Source organism: Ambystoma mexicanum, chromosome 7q (genome assembly GCF_040938575.1).
Source record: "Ambystoma mexicanum isolate Mex_15411 chromosome 7q, UKY_AmexF1_1, whole genome shotgun sequence".
NCBI lineage: Eukaryota > Metazoa > Chordata > Amphibia > Caudata > Ambystomatidae > Ambystoma > Ambystoma mexicanum.
This window is the reverse complement of record NC_090941.1, coordinates 938,948,563-938,966,589: the sequence shown is the minus strand read 5'-3', so window position 1 is coordinate 938,966,589 and position 18,027 is coordinate 938,948,563. Positions and strand designations below refer to the sequence as shown.

The 18,027-nt window shown below is 43.0% G+C and overlaps 1 protein-coding gene across 11 annotated transcripts in view; it reads right to left on the bottom strand.

The window, feature by feature from the left end:
- The window catches only part of TENM4 (teneurin transmembrane protein 4), a 2,472,585-nt gene that overhangs the window by 1,159,574 nt on the left and 1,294,984 nt on the right, over positions 1 to 18,027 (bottom strand). For all 11 annotated transcript variants that reach the window (XM_069639906.1, XM_069639908.1, XM_069639907.1 and 8 more), the window contains exon 6: positions 7,903 to 7,991. The gene's annotated coding sequence lies outside the window, so the exon portion shown is untranslated. The remainder of the gene's footprint in view (positions 1 to 7,902; positions 7,992 to 18,027) is intronic.

Genomic DNA, 18,027 nt, shown 5'->3' with positions numbered 1-18,027 from the left:
CACCACACAATCATATTTCCAGCACGTCTTCTTTCTATAAGCTGTATATGATCACATTTGTGCAGTTTTGTCTGTGAATCTTGGAATGTTAATTCAATAGTCGATTGCTCTTATTGATATGACATGGCTTGCTGTACAACCATTTCCAAGCCAGTGTCAGTAAGTGTTGTGACTTGTACCTGAAAGGTTGGGGGTTCGAGCCAATCCTCCAACTTCAAAATTCTGAAAGTGTTGTAAAAAAGAATTCTATTTTAATTACCGTAGCCTCCCAACCATGCAAACCCTGGACGAGGTTTCTAAAATGAAAAAATTTCCGGGACACAGGGACGGAAGGTGATTTCCCCGGACTGTCCTGTGAAAACACGGACGTCTGGTCACCCTATGCTGGTGCCACCTTAGGTGACTGGTGCCTTACCATAAGAAAGGGTCCTTATTTTTTTCAGATCAGACTGCTTCCTGAGAACTAAAATGGCCGCATTCGCTTTCAGCGTGTCACCTCAAAGCGCGGTTGCGCCAGAGGCGTTGCGTCAATACATTCATTTTGAAAAGTTTACAATGGGAAGCATCCTCAGCATGGCAGCGGCAAACCACTTAACCATTCTTCAAGCTAAATAGGATATAAACAAACAGAAGACACCAAAATGGCACAGACGGTTCTCGTTTGCAAGATGGAAAGCGACACGCTGCCAGTCTCGCGGCCTTGACAGGTCTGCCTCCTGTCAGCTGTCGGCACGAGGGCGGAAATGGCCTCTTGTCTCCTGTCAAGATGGCGGGCTCGAGACCTTTGCATTTAGAAGAACCTGCTGGAAATTAATAAGAACACTCTCGAAATGCGCCAGAAACCTTGCACGGTGACAGCGGTGGGGCCCAAGCTGCCAAACACCGAGCCGCTCCAAGCAGCGCCTCAGCCTCGTGGCGGAGAGTGTGTGTGTTTTCTATGTTACTCCTCGTGGGAGTCCTGCTCCATTTTGTCAAATTATCACTGACATTGTTCCCATCTTTTTGTCAGTTGCTTGAAAGGGGAAAGGGAGGGAAGGTAAAAAGATCTCCGCGTGACAGTTCTGGAGCCAACCTTAGTTGTCAAGGAGATGATGTACAATACTTGCCTTCCTTGAAGCTCTCAGTAGGGCTCGTATTTTTTTTTAAAGTGTTTAATTAGATTGTGTACATGTCCACACGCAACTTGACAAACGAGGGAAAAAAGCAACAAACAGCGACGTAGGCACCCCTTATTTAGTACACAACTACAGGTGATATTGGTTGATGAGTGTGTTTAGATAGGTTTGTAAAAGGGATTGAGGGGGCCATATCGTTCACTCAGAGTTCATGCTCTGTCTGTAAGCCTGTCTATTAACCTAACCATCTTTTTTTTCTGAACATGTATACATCCGCCCGTTTTACTTTTTGACTGTCTGTGGAAGCATATGACTACTTTTCAATGTGTGTGTCCGTCTGTTCATCCCTCTCTACATCCATCCGATGGTTCATCCATCCATCCATCTGCCCATCCATCCATCTGTCCATCCATCCATCCATTCGCTCCTAGAAACACTTGCGTACAGGCACGTTATAAATGCCACATTATATCAAATCCATGAAACACCACCTGTCTATCTGCCCACGGATCCGCTCATCCATTCATCCTTCCTTCTGGCCCTTCATGCATCCTTGAGATAGCCCCCCATCTGTTTACCCATACAGCCATCCATTCATTCTTACCTAGCTCCAGGACAAGCATCCTTTTAGTCAAGATATTTAAAATCTCCCTATGCCAATTTCGCTCTCTACCCCTCACTTTATGCATGTATGTGTATATGTTGGTATTGTTCAAGACGGCAGGATCTTTCCAGACTGCATCCACAGGTAGGAGGGGACAAGGATTCAAAATAATGCACACATTAGCTGGGGAGGAACACCAGGTTTGTTGCAGGCCCAGGAATACTGCGATGCTGGCTAGTTCATTCGGACGATCAATATGTTCAGATCTGTTGTTATAGTGCAGGATGGATGTGGCGAGCCTGATGAATGGAGGTATGGTGTTCCAGAGTTACAGTGCCCAGCTTCTGATGGCTTTTGATCCATCTATCTCATCCACCCACCCATCCATCCATTCACCCATTTAGCTCTTTTCATATATGCCACATAAACAGGTCACCTTGCATCAATGCGGCTACATTTATGTCCGCCCACCCAGACACCATGCTCCCCAACAGTTATTCAGTCTTGGCACCCTGCCATCTTTTTTAGTGTTCTTCAACCCTGGCTGTCATTTAGGACTGATCGACTCACCTGCGTGAGGCCCAACTTGAGCTCCCGCCTTTTCCAGTCAGAACCATGAAATGATGAAGAGCTCCTGCTATTTCTGCAAGAGCAAGGATCCTTCTGGTTGGTCGGTCTTGAGTTCGTTTCTCTAGTACCCTGCTCCTTTACCCAAAATGAAAAGATGGTGCATGCCAGAAGCTTAAATGAGTCTCTGAGGAAAGGCAAGCCAGCTGAGGTTCCTTATGTAGGAAGCATTGCCTCGTCGATCACTGGGGCGCATGCTCTAAGCCACACAAGGCAAAGAAAGGCATAACAGCAAAGCATTAGCCACTCACGCCTTACTGTTACACTCCAGGACAGTTCAATGGACATTCCCTTCACGCATTCCTCCTCCTTGTAAGGGCACGTGCCTTTACGCCTGCGTGAGATCCCACAGGAATCCATTGCAAATGAGACCTGCCACACTTAGTTTGAGGGGTGACATTTACATTTTTAACGAAACAAAGAGAAAAAGAAACAAGCACTGGCAATGCCAACAGTTTGGATTTTTGAGTAGGCATGGGAAAGGCACTTGCCAGGTACAGGCGTAGTGGTATTAACTGGCCATTGATGGTAGCAGATACAAAATCATGCGAGTACCCCGGCATCTAATAGCAGTGCCTGGCTAATGCCTGATACTGTTGGTTTGGCAATGCTTGTTTCTAATAGGGCTTCAGAGTAGGACACGCAGAGTGCTTATAAATCGAGTGGCTGATGGCAGACCTGGTCAGACATTTTTATTACACCAGTAGCGGGTTTGCAGCTCCAATTAAGTCATTAGCTCTCAGATGACTGCCTTGAAGAAACACTGGCAGGCACTTGGTGGCTCAATAGTGGTAAATCTGCCGGAATACTGCCGAGTGCAATAACTGTTACCGCCACTTGGTCCGGCGGTATTGCTGCCGGATTACAAGTGGCAGTGACGGTGTAAGCCCACATTTATTTGGAGTCCATTGGACTCAATAGGAATTTGTGGCGCAATTACTGCAGCTGTAATTCCGCCACAGAATTTCCACTGAAAAAGGACGGAAAGTCAGTGGCTTTACCTCCAGCTCAGAGCTGCAGGTGAATCCCCCAACTTTTCACTCAACTATGGAAGTAACGGTATTATTGCTGAATTTTTACCGCTCCCCCAACTCGTGATGAGGCCCTTTGAGTGCAATGTTTGATAGTAAGGCGTGATTAAAGCAAGCTCAAAGAGTTCCCAGGAGGAGGTGTTTTGGACGGGTGGGTCAGCAACTGGGTGGCAATGACCATAGGGATTAACATGGCCATGGGCAATCAGTGGGTGGGCAAATACCAAACAACACCTATAGGCTGTGTATCCCTCCTCATATGCCATTGCTCCTTTTCTGTACTCTAATGCAATCGTTTCGGAATATAGGTGTTACAAGTGACACCTAATAGCCCATACTAAAAAGAGTATAGGAGATTTAGTGTTGTGTAAATGTTGAGATTGCATGCCAGGGATCCAACAGCACGTACGAGCTAACGTTGGTGGACCCCTGCATGCTAACGTTGGTAGTCCCTTGTATGTAACTTACACTTTTTACAAAACCTCACGCATTATCAGTATAGAGTATTTGTACAGCATGGCTCTCTGGCAGCAGACCACTGGTCACCTGTGAGTGCACTGGCTCAGACAAAATTAGTGAGGCTCATACAAGTGATGTGCTTGCCTCGCCGAGATTGAGAATGTCAAACAAGCGCAAGAATTTCTGAATGAATCGTACAGAGAACTCCAGTGAACTGTAGCCGTGAGAGAAGAAGCAGTCTGTGGTTATTTTAAGGTACTCATTGCAATCCATCTCTTCTATGGCTTACTACTATGCCCGGCTACAGGCCCGAATGTAGCGTAGCAGTCTTAAAACGCTAAATCGCCTTTACTCTTCGCCTTTTCTTTCAGTTTTGTAACAAAATGCAAACGTTGCCTGCAACACTTTGCCAATACAATTGACAATGGATTCCTATGGAGCCTACCTCCTAATAGCAGGTGCTAGAAACAGGCGGATTCCCTGGAAATCCATTCAATTTATATCTGCAATAAAATCTCACTCATGACAGGCAGGCATAAAGGCATGTGCCCTGTGACCTGCTCCATGACTGGATATGGTGTATCAGTCTTAAAGTTACCCAGTGCCGATGGGTCTTATGAGAAGGAGCGGCCCAGAGACAATCCAAGTAATTGAGTGTTTCTGAGAAACATGCTTACATTATGATGTGATATTTGATATGATATTTTATTTGTATCATGCTCGTACAGAAGTGTTTCAGTGCGTGATAAGGCAAGGTAGGGGAGAACAGGGGAGAACAAAACAACGATCTTACTAGGCCCAGTGACATTGAGAACGTGCAAGTGCCTGGGAAAGGGAAAGGGGAAAAGTGCATGGAAGAGGGAGAGTGGAAAGTGTGGAGCAGAGGAGAAACAGATAAATAATAATAAATACAAATAAAATAAAATATGGGTGGATGGGGGACTGTATGGGTACAAATACAGTCCTCAGTGCAAGGGGTGGCCGGGAGGCAGTGTAGAAGGGTGGCAGGGTGAGCAGGTAACTGGGCCCGGAGGACAGAGGGTGGCCAGGTGCACAGTGCCAAGAGAGAGCAGATCAGCAGGGGAGAGGGGGAGCAAAGGCAGATGCAAAGAGGAAGGTCTTGAGGTGCTTCCGGAACCGGAGATGGTTCTCCTCAAGTTTTAGAGTGGCAGGGGGGCTGTTCCAGAGGGAGGCCCCGGCCGAAGACAGAGATCTACCCCCGGCTCGTTTCTTTGAGAAACGACTGACCCTGAGGGAGTTAGAGCTAGAGGAGCGAAGAGCTCGAGAGGGGAGCTATTTGCAAAGGGATAGTTGAAAGTATTTTGGACCCAGGCCCCAGAAAGCCTTTTGGACAATGCAGAGGGTTGTAAATTTAATCCTTGCATCCACAGGGAGCCACTGGAGAGATTTCAGAGATGGAGAGATACGATCCCAGGGCTTGAGGCCAAGGACAAGTCTTGCAGTCCTGTTCTGGATAAGTTGTAGAGGGCGAAGAGTAGAGGCAGGCATATTTAGAAAGAGGCTGTTACAATAGTGCAACCTAGAGAGAACCAAAGCTTGGGAGACAGTGAGCTTCTGGGGGAAGGAGAGGAAAAGAAGAATACCTCTGAGGAGGTGCAATAGAAAGTTTGACTTTTTAGAGACCTCAGAGATGTGGGCGGAGAAGGAAAGTGTGGAGTCAAAGATGAACCCAAGGTTCTTGCCTCACAGGTGGACATTAGTTATGTTTATGGCATATGACTAAATAAAGAGCAAAATATACAGTAGATTTCATTTGATTTATGTGTGATGCCCAAACTAAGCAGACATACATACTTCTAGGAGAGGCAATATCCCATATCAAGGTAGAGCCGCCATAATTGCGTTACTGTCTTTTTCTCAAAGCATTGCCCATTTGAAATCACATGTCAGGCTTTGCTGTGTTGCTAAGCTTTTATAGAAAAAGGAGAGGTTCTCAATAAGGAAACCTGTGTCCCCTGCACACTATATATTGCATAAGCCTGATATCTGCCTTCTTTCAATAAGAAGAAGAGCAGATGGAGCTGATGTCTTTTACACTTATTTAAATGACTTGTGTATATACTTTTAAACCATCCAGTTAATTTCTCAATGTACATTCAATTTTGACAAAAGAGGTTACACATTTTCAAAAAAGTATATTTAATATTCAAGGAGCCCAACGTGTTTCGAGATATTTCCTCCCTTCATCAGGGGCAAATATGGATTTCAATAAAATGTCTACAAAAAAAAGGAACATTAAAGAAATATTTTTAGTACATCCTTTCGCTGGTATATACACAAATTTACATTTGATAGAAATGTAGGATTAATGTCACCTTTTAAAGGGTCGTCATTTCATAAATACATTTGCATATATAACAATTGCGAAGTTCAAATACAGAGTTAATTCATAGAAATGTAACAATCTTTGTGACTTTTTTAACCGGCTGAAAGAAGTTTGTGAGCTACTAATACCATTACTACCAATTTCAAAGAGGGGCTAATCTAACTGGTACCTCAATAACCCGTAAACATCGTTTAGATGAACCCACCTTATTTTGATTAAAGGAATCCTTGAAAAATGTTAAAATTGAAATGGGAATGATGAAATTGGAAAACTTCCTTTGTGTGACTGAAAGATGGGGTGCGCCCACATCACGTTAACATTCTTTCACTGCCTCCTGTGGAGAAATATTTATCAACAACATGCATGTGTGCCATTACTTGGTTATATTACTTATTGTCATCTAAATGTGTGGGCTAAGCAACTTATCCCCGAAAGGAAGAGGGACGTGGCTTGATTACCGATCTTTCTGCATTGCAATGGATGTCAGGTTTAGGGAAACAATGTTCAAATTAATTTAAATTGACTCTGGCTTGTGAAGATAATATTAACTATGCCTTTTAGGGAGTTTCAGCTGCTAAACTATTTCAAGACTTGTGTATTATTTCTAACGTTTTTGTTTTCATTCCCCGAGTTGTCACAAATGACTAAATCTCTTCTAACTCTGTTGTTTTGGCTCTGGAGGCACCCCGCCACTGAAAGCCTTAGACCACAACACGCTGGAGGTGTGATGACATTCAAATCAAAAGGCTCGCCCGTGGTGCCACGTTGCGCAAATGGCACCTTCTACAAAAGCTGATAGCCTTCGGAATTACAAGTTTTAGCTCTAGGCTGTCTGCCAATCTCCGGTCAGCAGGGCTGTCATCAAAGGTTCCGAGCTGTGAAAAGTTTCCAGAACGGTCATGCACAGCGCCATTGGCATCGGCGATCACGGAGCACGCGACAGGCAGCGGAGGCGTACCGGGGCGGTGAGAATAAATGTACACGCAATGTCTCTGCCTGCTTTACAAATGAAGCCCTTTGCAGAGACAAAGCCTTGCGGCCTGTCTAGTGGGGGCTTGCCGAGAACATGCACTCATTGCTCATTGGCTTAAAAGACCCTTCTTCATGTACCACCAACCTGCAATGGACTACCACAAGCTTCTGCTCAATGGATGCCCATATATCGCATGCCACTGGAATGGGATCAAGGACAACACGATTGGTGGATTTGCGTGCTTTAACTAGTGGCTGGGGCCTTAATGGGTAATATCAGTAAGGGCTATAGAGAATTCTCGGCAAATAAACAGAACCTGATTGAGGAACATAATTGGTGATTAATGAACAAATCAATGGGAATAAATCTCTAATGCTTTCATTTTTTTCATTTTATTTCCCCATCCAATCGATTTGCCTTGGTAAGATGAAAAACCTGTTTTCGGATCAAATTTTCTGGTTGTGGCTGACTGCTCCTGCAAGATAGCTTCAGAGGGTCTTGGCCAATGAGGGTATGGGGTTTCTAACCAGATTCTAGGTGGAAATGAACAGGAAAAGATCTACCAAGGTTTTGAAAAGAACAATTCAAAGATAAGGAATCCATTCCACCAGGCGCCTTCCTAAAGAAAGGTTTAGGCAGTCGGAAAACACCTGCAACTCTTCCCGAGCGCTTGTGGCATTGGATCTTTGTAAAAGGGCACAACATATTTGACATCAACAATAGCATATTTGGATCGTAAGTTGTACCTCCTTCCTTTGAAGAGTCTATGAGTGATTCATCACATCAAGGTTGACGTCAGGTGCTTTGATCCGGGTGTTCAGTAGTTCCAGTCCACCTGTCAGAAAAGAGGCGAGGCAAATGAGGCACATTTTCAATTAAATTGCACTTACATATCATCCATTTAAGTCCACTTAAACCAAACAGGGCATTCTCTGTGCAATAAAAAAGAATGCCTTGATACCACCCACAAGATATTAGCCTGCACGAGTGGAACAATGTGACAAGACCCAAGATGTCTGTCGTATGCAATCCACTCCTAATCTCTAGCTCCATTCCTGTGAATACTAAGAATCTTAAAACTAGAGAGTTGGATGGGTCTCAATGGAACATCAAGGCCACCCGCCAATGTAATAAAGCAACAATGGGTTACCAATAAACCATGTTACGCAGGAAGCATTCCAGTCTGCATACTTTCAAATACAAATTGATGCTTTTTTTTCTACATTGGAACCATGTAAAAGTGCATTAATGAATGGGTAGTTTCCTTTAAGTAGACTCCTTGCACTGAGATATTTATATAGCCATTGTATATACACTCGCAGGTGGCTTTTTAATAATTATACTTTCTTAATGTGTTGATCCCTTCAATCATTGTTTCATTTTGTATCTCTTTCCTGAATTTTCTCAACTTTGTCAATGTCCTTTTACATAGTGGTTACCAAAACAAGAGTTAGTACTTAAAATGCAAACTTGCAGGGCGCTATTAAGTGGAAATGCTGCACCTTGATCTTGATCTACAAACATTTGTTTTTGGGGTTAACTCTTACTTCCCAAAGTCACGATCGTGACATTACATTTAGCAAAAAACCTCTATGCTAAATTTGCATTCCCAAAGTCCATTATATCCATAATGACAGCAGGGTTAGGCATATGAATGACATTAGGGCAGGGTTCTGCAAACGTGGTCTCCAGATGTTTCGAATTATGACCATCATGGTTCTTCACCTTTGACTGTGGTAACTAGGGCTGATGGGAGTTGTAGTCCCAAACCGCTGCAGAGCCAAAGGTTGCATACACCTGCATTAGGGTAACAGATAGCGGGACAGTGAAGGGTACAGGGTAAAGGCAAGGGAAAGGAAACATGCATTGGCAATACAAATAGTATAGGCTTTTGTGTAGGCATATTAAAGGCACATGTCAGGCAATGCCATACTGGCATTAACTGGCCATTGATGGTAGCGGGTGCAAAATGGTGAAAGTACCTGGGCGTTTAATAGTCGTACCTGGCATGGGCCTTATACCTATATACAATCCAAAACTGTTGGCTTTGCCAACAATTATTTTTAACAGGACTTCAGTGAAGGACACACATAGTGCTTAAAGTGGCTGAAGACAGATCTGGTTATGACATTTTTATTACACCAGTAGCACCTTTACAGCATCAATTAAGTCATCGACCCTCAGAAGACTGCATTGGAAAAACACTGGCAGGTACTTCAACTGCAACGTTTGATGTTACAGCTTGATTAAAATGAGCACTTAGAGTTCCCAAAGGAGGTGTTATGGGCAGGGTGGAGCAAGAACTACAAGGGAATGGCCATAGGGATTAGAATGGCCATGGGCTGTCAATGTGTGGGCACATAACCAAACAGCACCTACAAGCTGCATGTCCCTCCTCATATGCATTTCTCCATATCTGTACTCTAATGCAATAGTTTTGGCTTCTAGGTGGTGCAAGTGCCACCTAATAGCTTAAACTAATTTGATTAGCACATATCTCATGGAAGCCAAAACACCAGGATATGATTTTTGTTGGGGCATGTTTGAAGTTTAGTAAGAATCACAGCAGTCATACTTAAAGCAACACTGACAACACTGATTTAAGATTATCACATCGTTCTTCACCTTTGTATGGAATTATTGATGCTAACATTGAGACATTTCTCCCCACATGTTCATGCTCACAACCATTGGTAATGCTTTGATTAAGGGATCACATTTCTTATTAATATAACACCTACTGTTTCACTTTTTATTACAGAGCTTAGAAGCAAGGCAAATATGTCAATGCACACTTCTTGTACATGCAATACTCATAATGTTATATTTTGTATTGAAAGAGGACTGGAGTGAACAGGGGTCGGGAGAGGGTGCGGTGAAAACATGATAAATGTTATCTGCACTAAGTGTATAGCTCAGTGAGTTAAATGCTCAACTGTGACATGTGCCTGCCTGCACTTTCCAACAGGTAGCCGCCTCACCTCTCTGGCCTCATGGAAAGGGGCTCTCCCATCTAAAGCAACGAGAATATCTCAGGATTCGCTAGAGCAGGCTTTATGGAAGGGGTCTACCCTGCCCTTCTTAGAAACTCCACTGCACTAACAACAGCCACTACTGTATTCCAAAAACTAGAAATGATTCCAGAAAACGGTTATGCTCAGTCCAGGTTACTCACATGGTGATAATGGGGCATGACTCTGACCCAGCGGAAGCCTAGGGATTCTGGCTCTGTGGATAATGGATTGCCAGACTCTGCAAATCAGAGACTGAAGATTATAAAATGGGATAATAAGGTGATTCCGAATTAGTAAATATGTTTCCCTAACCAATCCCTCCCGTCAATAGGTTTTACAGTTTGCAACGTAGCATGATGTCATATATGACACATATTGGGGTATAAAACCTCTGTGTAATCAAGTTTGTGTGCGAGTGTGCAAGCATCAGTCTGATATCTGCCAGTGTGGCCTGCTTTTTTAAATTGAGAATAAAGTGGCACTTTGCCATATTCTTTGAGTCTGTCTGGTTATTTGGTCTGAGATTTTTATTGGTAAATCCATCTATCACATTAGCCGCTTCAAGGTGTCAGAGCACATTTTGGTAGCACTGTGGATTGTTCAGGTCTAAACGACCTAGGCCAAGATCCAGACCTTCGGAAGCTCGACTGCTCCCACAATTAGCCAGAAGACCGCAGAGCTTCCATTGGAGAACAGTGCGCAAAAGCATGTGTCAGAAGATACGGTTAATGATTCCCCCTTTGACGAAATTCCTGTCCCGTCCCCGCCGGTGCTCCGTGGATGGAAGGCGAACTGGTTGGTTGAGGAGAGTCTATGCCGAGGGACTCGAGCTGAGCCACGGATGTAAATAGCACATTGAAAGTGGCAAAAATAGGGGAAGGGAATGTGTTGTATATAATACATCTATATAAAAGTAATGGGATTTTTGGGGATTATAAAGAAGAGAGGTAGATACCTTGATTCCTGGTTTCAATGGGACGGAAGGGAATGCACTAAAAAGACGGCAAATAGGGGTGTGAAGGATTCCTGAGGCAAGGCCAACAAGAAGAGTGGGATCAAGCTCTAAATTGGACTAAAAATGAGATGAGATACATTTACTAAAGATGGTGAAGGAAGGCGTATGCAGAAAAATTAAAAAAGTGCACATGTGTGGGGTTATAAATATGTCAGTGTAAAGCTTTTGTTGTGTTTAAACTAATAGATATAAAATGACAGTAAACAATTCAAGTGATTATTAGATTTTTTAATCAAGAGATTGACGTCATTCAGGAGGATAAACATCAAAGGAAACTAAGAAATAAATGTAGAAGAGACTCATAAATTATCAATGATAACACAATGAGATACAAAAAATAGAAAGTGTAAATGAAGGAACAAAAAGAACATTGTTGCATAGATTTTAAAAGTGGTTAAAAAACATACATATATATAGTTGATTTTTTGGATAAATAAGTAGCAATGATGGTGTCCACTCAAATCGATCAGTGTGGTATATTTGATAAAATAAAGAGAAGAGTAAAAGGACGGGTAAGTATAGACAGTCAAGGTCGACTCGTTATCATGCAGGACACTCGCATCTGGATAGAATTGTAAATGTTAGCATGTGCACACATAGAGGGAACTCTTTAGCCTGCCATGCACCACATCTAGATGGAATTGTGAATGTTAGTATGTGCACACATAGAGGGAACTCTTTAGCCTAGCATGAACCACATCTAGATGGAATTGTGAATGTCAGCATGTGCGCACACAGAGGGAATTCTTTATCCTAGCACGCGCCACATCTAGATGGAATTGTGAATGTTAGCATGTACCTCACTTAGTTCGAATCCTCAACCTAGTCTGCGTCGCATCTGGATAGAATTGTAAATGTTAGCATGTGCACACAGAGAGGGAACTCTTTAGCCTAGCATGCGCCACATTTAGATAGAATTGTGAATGTTAGCATGTGCACACAAAGAGGGAACTCTGTAGCCTAGCATGCACCACATCTAGATGGAATTATCAATATTAGTATGTGCACACATAGAGGGAATTTGTCAGCCTTTCATGCACCACATCTAGATGGAATTGTGAATGTTAGCATGTGCACACATAGAGGGAATTCTTTAGCCTAGCATGCGCCACATATAGATGGAATTGTGAATGTTAGCATGTGCACACATAGAGGGAATTCTTTAGCCTAGCATGCACCACATCAAGATGGAATTGTGAATGAAAGCATGTGCACACATAGAGGGAATTCTTTAGCCTAGCATGCGCCACATCTAGATGGAATTGTGAATGGTAGCATGTGCACACATAGAGGGAATTCTTTAGCCTAGCATGCGCCACATCTAGATGGAACTGTGAATGTTAGCATGTGTCTCAGATGGAATCCTCAACCTAGCCTGTGTCGCATCTGGATAGAATTGTAAATGTTAGCTTGTGCACAAATAGAGGGAATTCTTTAGCCTACCATGCGCCACATCTAGATAGAAAAGCAATTCAATGACCAATATATGACTCTCCTTCCTAGCCTGGACCTAGCGTGCAATCATGAATCAATAACCAACCCACTAACAACTTTACTCCTCTGCCTATACCTCTCAAACTCGAACCAAACACAACCACGAGGCTTAACGCAGCAAACCGCACAAACTTCACTACCCTGTAACAACAAAACAAACCGCACATAGACTTGCACATCAGCACACAATGACTACTGACCGTAAAACACCCCAAGCCCAGCCAACGGACCCACCGGGCTAAGGCTGCCAAACAGCACATCACTGCTATCTTGCACTTCTCCAGCTCATTCCCACTAAATCACCCCCCTCTTCTTTTTTCAGAGCCTCCAGAGCGCCAAGGGACCACTCCAGTGGTAATAGTGCACGGTACAAATATCCTTTAACAGTAACATTAACATTATGCCGAACACTGCCACAATACACAGCCACAATAAGGAAATATTATTCGGAGTGGAGTTGAGGCACGGCCAATAAGACTCTTATGCCATGGCCTCAGGAGAGTTAGTTGTCAACAACTGTATTGCAACATATGACGACATACTTGCATGCCACATATAAGGGAAAGAAATGACAGAAAAGGCAATTTTATGTAAAATGTATCAGAATGAGAAAGAAGATCCAGCCAAGAAGGAGTGGATGCTTAATCAGCATAAATGGGAGGATGTAATGCCTTCGTATGCCCTTTCTCCTCCTGGAAATAAGATTGTAGACACAGAGGAAAAAGGATTTTATCCCTTAAAGGAATTAAAACCAGCGGCGGGGTATGTTAATCTGACATATGAGCTCCCTGCTTGCAAAAGTCAGGACAATGCGGAAGCAAAAGCAGAGAACACACATATATATCAACACGCAATGAAAGTAAACAGGGTGATGAGAGAAAGGACAGGCAAGTTAGACAGATGGCGATAGAGGAAGAAGTAAGTTAACAAAAAGAAATAAAGGACAGAGCTAAGGGAATAATTATAATACAGAATGAATGGATGCAAGGACAAATATTACTCAAGCTGGACGATAAGGGCATTGATGGGGTTTCGAAAAAGAGAAGCGCAGGAAAGTAAGAAAAGGAAGAATAGAGAGCATACAAGGAAGAGAAAGAAAGAGAATGCAATCAAAGGGAAGAACGAAGAAGGTACTGGTCTAGGAAAGAAAAGGAGAGGTTAGAAGAGAAGAGACAAGGAAGAAGCATAAAGAATGAAAGTATGCAGACTCCAAAGAAGGCGAGAGGAAGATGAATTAAGGGAGATGAGGAGAAGGGAAGAAGAAACTAACTGAGGTAGGGGACTAAAAGATGATGAGATGGAGTATCTATGTCCTAGAAGCATAGTGCAGATTGAAGCACAAGAACAATTTGAGGAAGAGAGAGGGTCACAACAGCCCCAGAAAGAGCTGCAAGAAAAACCAAGAATACCAACATGCGCTGACGAGCATGAAGCAGAAGACGTAGGGAAAATAATTGAGGATTTATATAGGCAAATGAAGGATAAAGAAGGGTATACAACCCAAGAGAACGCAGAAGGATCTCTATCGAGGGAAACCGGAGGAAGGCTAGATGACGTCATAACAGACAAGCATAGAACAAAGTCTTTAATTAGACTATATCTTGATAATGTTGAAAAGGATAATAGTCATACAAGCTGAGGCATAATAATGTCAGATGAAAAAAGGGAAGAAAACGAGAGCGCTTGAAGGGAAGGTGAACACAGATTTTCAAAGGAATAAAGTGTAAAAAAAGGGGTAAAATGGTCAGATTTAGAGGACCCCAAAGAAAAAACACCAGAATCAACACCATATAGCGAGCAACCACAAGCATGATTGTGCAGTGCAGGAGATGTATCCCCGCAATATGTAGGCAGAGTAAGGGCACTACTAGGATGGAGAGAAACAGGCAAGACTAGCCATGCCTGGAAAACCACAAATGTAGGCACGTATGATTATGGACCAGGGTTTTCACAATTCCCATTATTAGAGAAAGGGGGCGGACGACCACAATATATTCCATGGCCACAAATGGGTAAAGACAATTTAAGATGTAAATTACTGAGTTTAACTTCTGGTGCGGGAAAATGGATTTATGAATTAGAGAGACTGATATCAGGAATTACATTAGCCACAGGTGACATAACAAGCTTGTTATCAGCCTTCATAGGAGAGAGAACTGATGACATTTGGAAATGAGCATGATATGCAGGTGTGACTGCACAAAACACGATACACGATGGAGCACAATTTAATAATTGCAGAACAGATTTATGGCAGGCGACCAGAGTACAATATCCCGATACATCTGGTGTTATGACTTGGAAAATGGGGGAGGATGAACCCAAACTCTGATACCCTCCATACCTTGATGAAAGGGCTCGATTAAGAAAGCATCACAGTGATCTAATCTAATAGAAAAAAAGACTAACTGTTAGATGGATACCTAGTTTAACCATTATCCGACCAATAGGTCGAATAACCAGTATTGATAAGACACACATATTGGAGGCGGTAATATTAAAGATGAGAAGCGACCAACAAGAAGTGCTCACTTGATCCTTTAGCCATAGGAAAGTAGTGAGTGAGGAAAGGGCGAGGACCTCTACACTTGTAGGCGTTACACCAGCGAACATCAGGGCTAGTTGGACAACGTAGAAGGTAGAAGCAACACAGGGCGAAATAGTTATCTATAGGGACTTAGATTTAGGAATAACCTTTTTACCAAAAATTCTTCTGTCTAGATTGTGTTACAGAGTTTTTGTCCAGACCAGAAATCCCTATGGATGATGACGGACAGATTATGCCCTTGGAGTTAAAAGTAGCAGTGGTCAGAGAGGAAAGAGTTGTTCTTCATGGGACAGATGATGAGGGAAGAGGGTGGAGAACAGTGATAGCCATCAGTGACAGATTTGACAGACGAGGAGCTATTTAAGGATGAGTAATCAGATGATGAATTTGTATTTTTCATAAGTCTCACTTTTTGGATTAAAGTAGAGAATAGAGAAATACCGCAGAGCACGGCACTGGTAAAAAGGAGACAGTCATTTTTCCAGGAAGATTTAGATTTAGAGAAAGCATCAAATATGTTATGGATCACAAGTCCGCATGACGTGGGTATAGTAAAAGGAGTAGGGGCAGGTCAAATCAAACTTAAACCAGCAGCCATCCTGCCATGTGCAAAGAAATATCCCTTGACTAGAGAGGCAGATGAACGTGTATTTGAGACCATTTCTGCTTTATGGAAGCAAGCAACATTGGTACCATTCGATTCTCCATGCAACATTGCTGTCAATCAACAGGGTGGTCGTGGAGATAAATACAGGACCTTCACCCCTAAACAATTTAGTCAAAGCTGAGTTTCCTTTAGTTCCAAATCCTGCAACAATATGGTGTAACATCCCGTCTAAGGCCAAGCATTTCAAAGCCATAGACTTAAAAAACGAGTTCTTTTCAATTCCCCTTCATAGACACTCACAGGATTTGACTTCCTTTTCATATACAAATATTCACCCGAAACATACTCATTTGCCAAGGGGTACTGTGTGTCCCCAACAATCTTTAACAGAGTCCTTCAGATGAACCTAGGCAATGTACAGCTTGAAAGTGCAGTATTCCAATACGTGGATGACATTTTGGTTTGTAGTGAGACAGAAGAAAGAGGCAGAGAAGATTCAGTTAAGCTCCTGGCCATAATATCAGAGAAAGGATGTAAAGTGGACAAGGAGAAGCAACAATGCGGTCAGGAAGATGTCTTGTAAGTAGGACAGTTGATTTCTCACAAGGGAAGGAAAGTGACACCTGAGAGAGCAGAAGCAATTATGAAAGCCTCAGAACCTAAAACAGTGAGGGAAATGCAACCATTTATAGGCTTGTTTAACTATTGCAGGGACTGGGTTTTTTATTACAGTACCTATATTCGATCACTTTTCAAAGGGTTTAAAGAAGCACAGTTGGGTAAGAGCAAAATAATATGGACAGATGGAATAACAGAAGGATTTGAAGAATTAAAAAAGGCAATCAGTACAGCCCCTGTGTTGGGACTTTCAGATTATCATGAAGACTTGGACTTATTTTCTCATTCGAATGGAGAAGTCATGACCGTAGCTCTTACAGCGAAAACAACATTAGGACATGGACACAAACCATTGGCCTATTATAGTGGGATTTTAGATCCAGTTATGTAAGGGCATTATCCTTGTGAGCAGTCGTTAGCTTCTGGTGTATTTGCGATCGAAAAAAAGCTTCAAGTTTAGGAATGTTCAGTAACACTATTTGTAGAGCATGCATTATTTGTGATTTTAGAGAAAACTACAAACACATTGGGCCTCATTACGACCCAGGCGCTAAGTGGTTAACGGTGCCATTAAAGGCTGTGGTGCCATTATCCATTTAGCACCTTACTACGAGGTCCCTTTGCAGGACCCGACCTGAACGGCTGGTCTGGACCAGCCGTTAAAGTAGAGACCCGCAAAGGGACCTCGCAGGCAATTGCGGTACCGCAATTTTCAGTACCGTTATGCCGCCTTCCCCATTCCCATTGAGCCCTATGGGGCAAAAATGGGAATGGGGAAGGGCCATGGGGAAATGGGGAAATACCATTAGCCAACCTTGGAATGGGGCGGTATTTCCCCATTTCACCATGGTGGACTTGTTGCAACACCGGCACCAACCATGGTGCTAATAGCGCCATGGTTTAGCGCCGGTGTTGTAATTAGGGCCATTGACTACACAAAGATCATCGGATACGAGGAAATTGTATCGAATCCTGTGATTAAAATGTTCAGATGTAAGACAGTGAACCCAGCAACATTTATAGCTGAACTGGTGGGGGCGGGGGGGGTGATTATGTACATGATTGCGCAACATATACTGAACACTATGATGATATTCCCCAAGCCAGAGGAATGTTCTTGGGAGAGGGGAAGTTCTCTTAATTGAAGGCTCTTCAAAGATTTATCAAATGACTGGCAAAAGGCATACTGGATCAGTGGTGAAAAAGCTGAACCGAGATGGTGAATTCAAGGTAGTGACAAGCAAGAGATTTCCTTCACATTATTCAGCACAGGCTGCAGAATTAGTGGCGCTTTTCGCTATGCTTCAGAGATTTCAAGATGAGAAAGTGACGGTGTACTCTGACTCTGCCTATGTGATGTCAACTGTACATGCAGGTTTGTCACGCTGGAAAAGGAAGGGGCATCCTCTGCGCAGAAGGCACTTCAGTGTAACATGCAGTCCTATTGGATAAATGTATTGAAGCACTAGCACATCAATTGACTGTACAAACCCTAAAATGTGCAGCGCATACTAAAAGAGGAGACATGATTTCCCACAGAAACGAAGATGCACACCTAGAAGCCAAAAAGGCAGC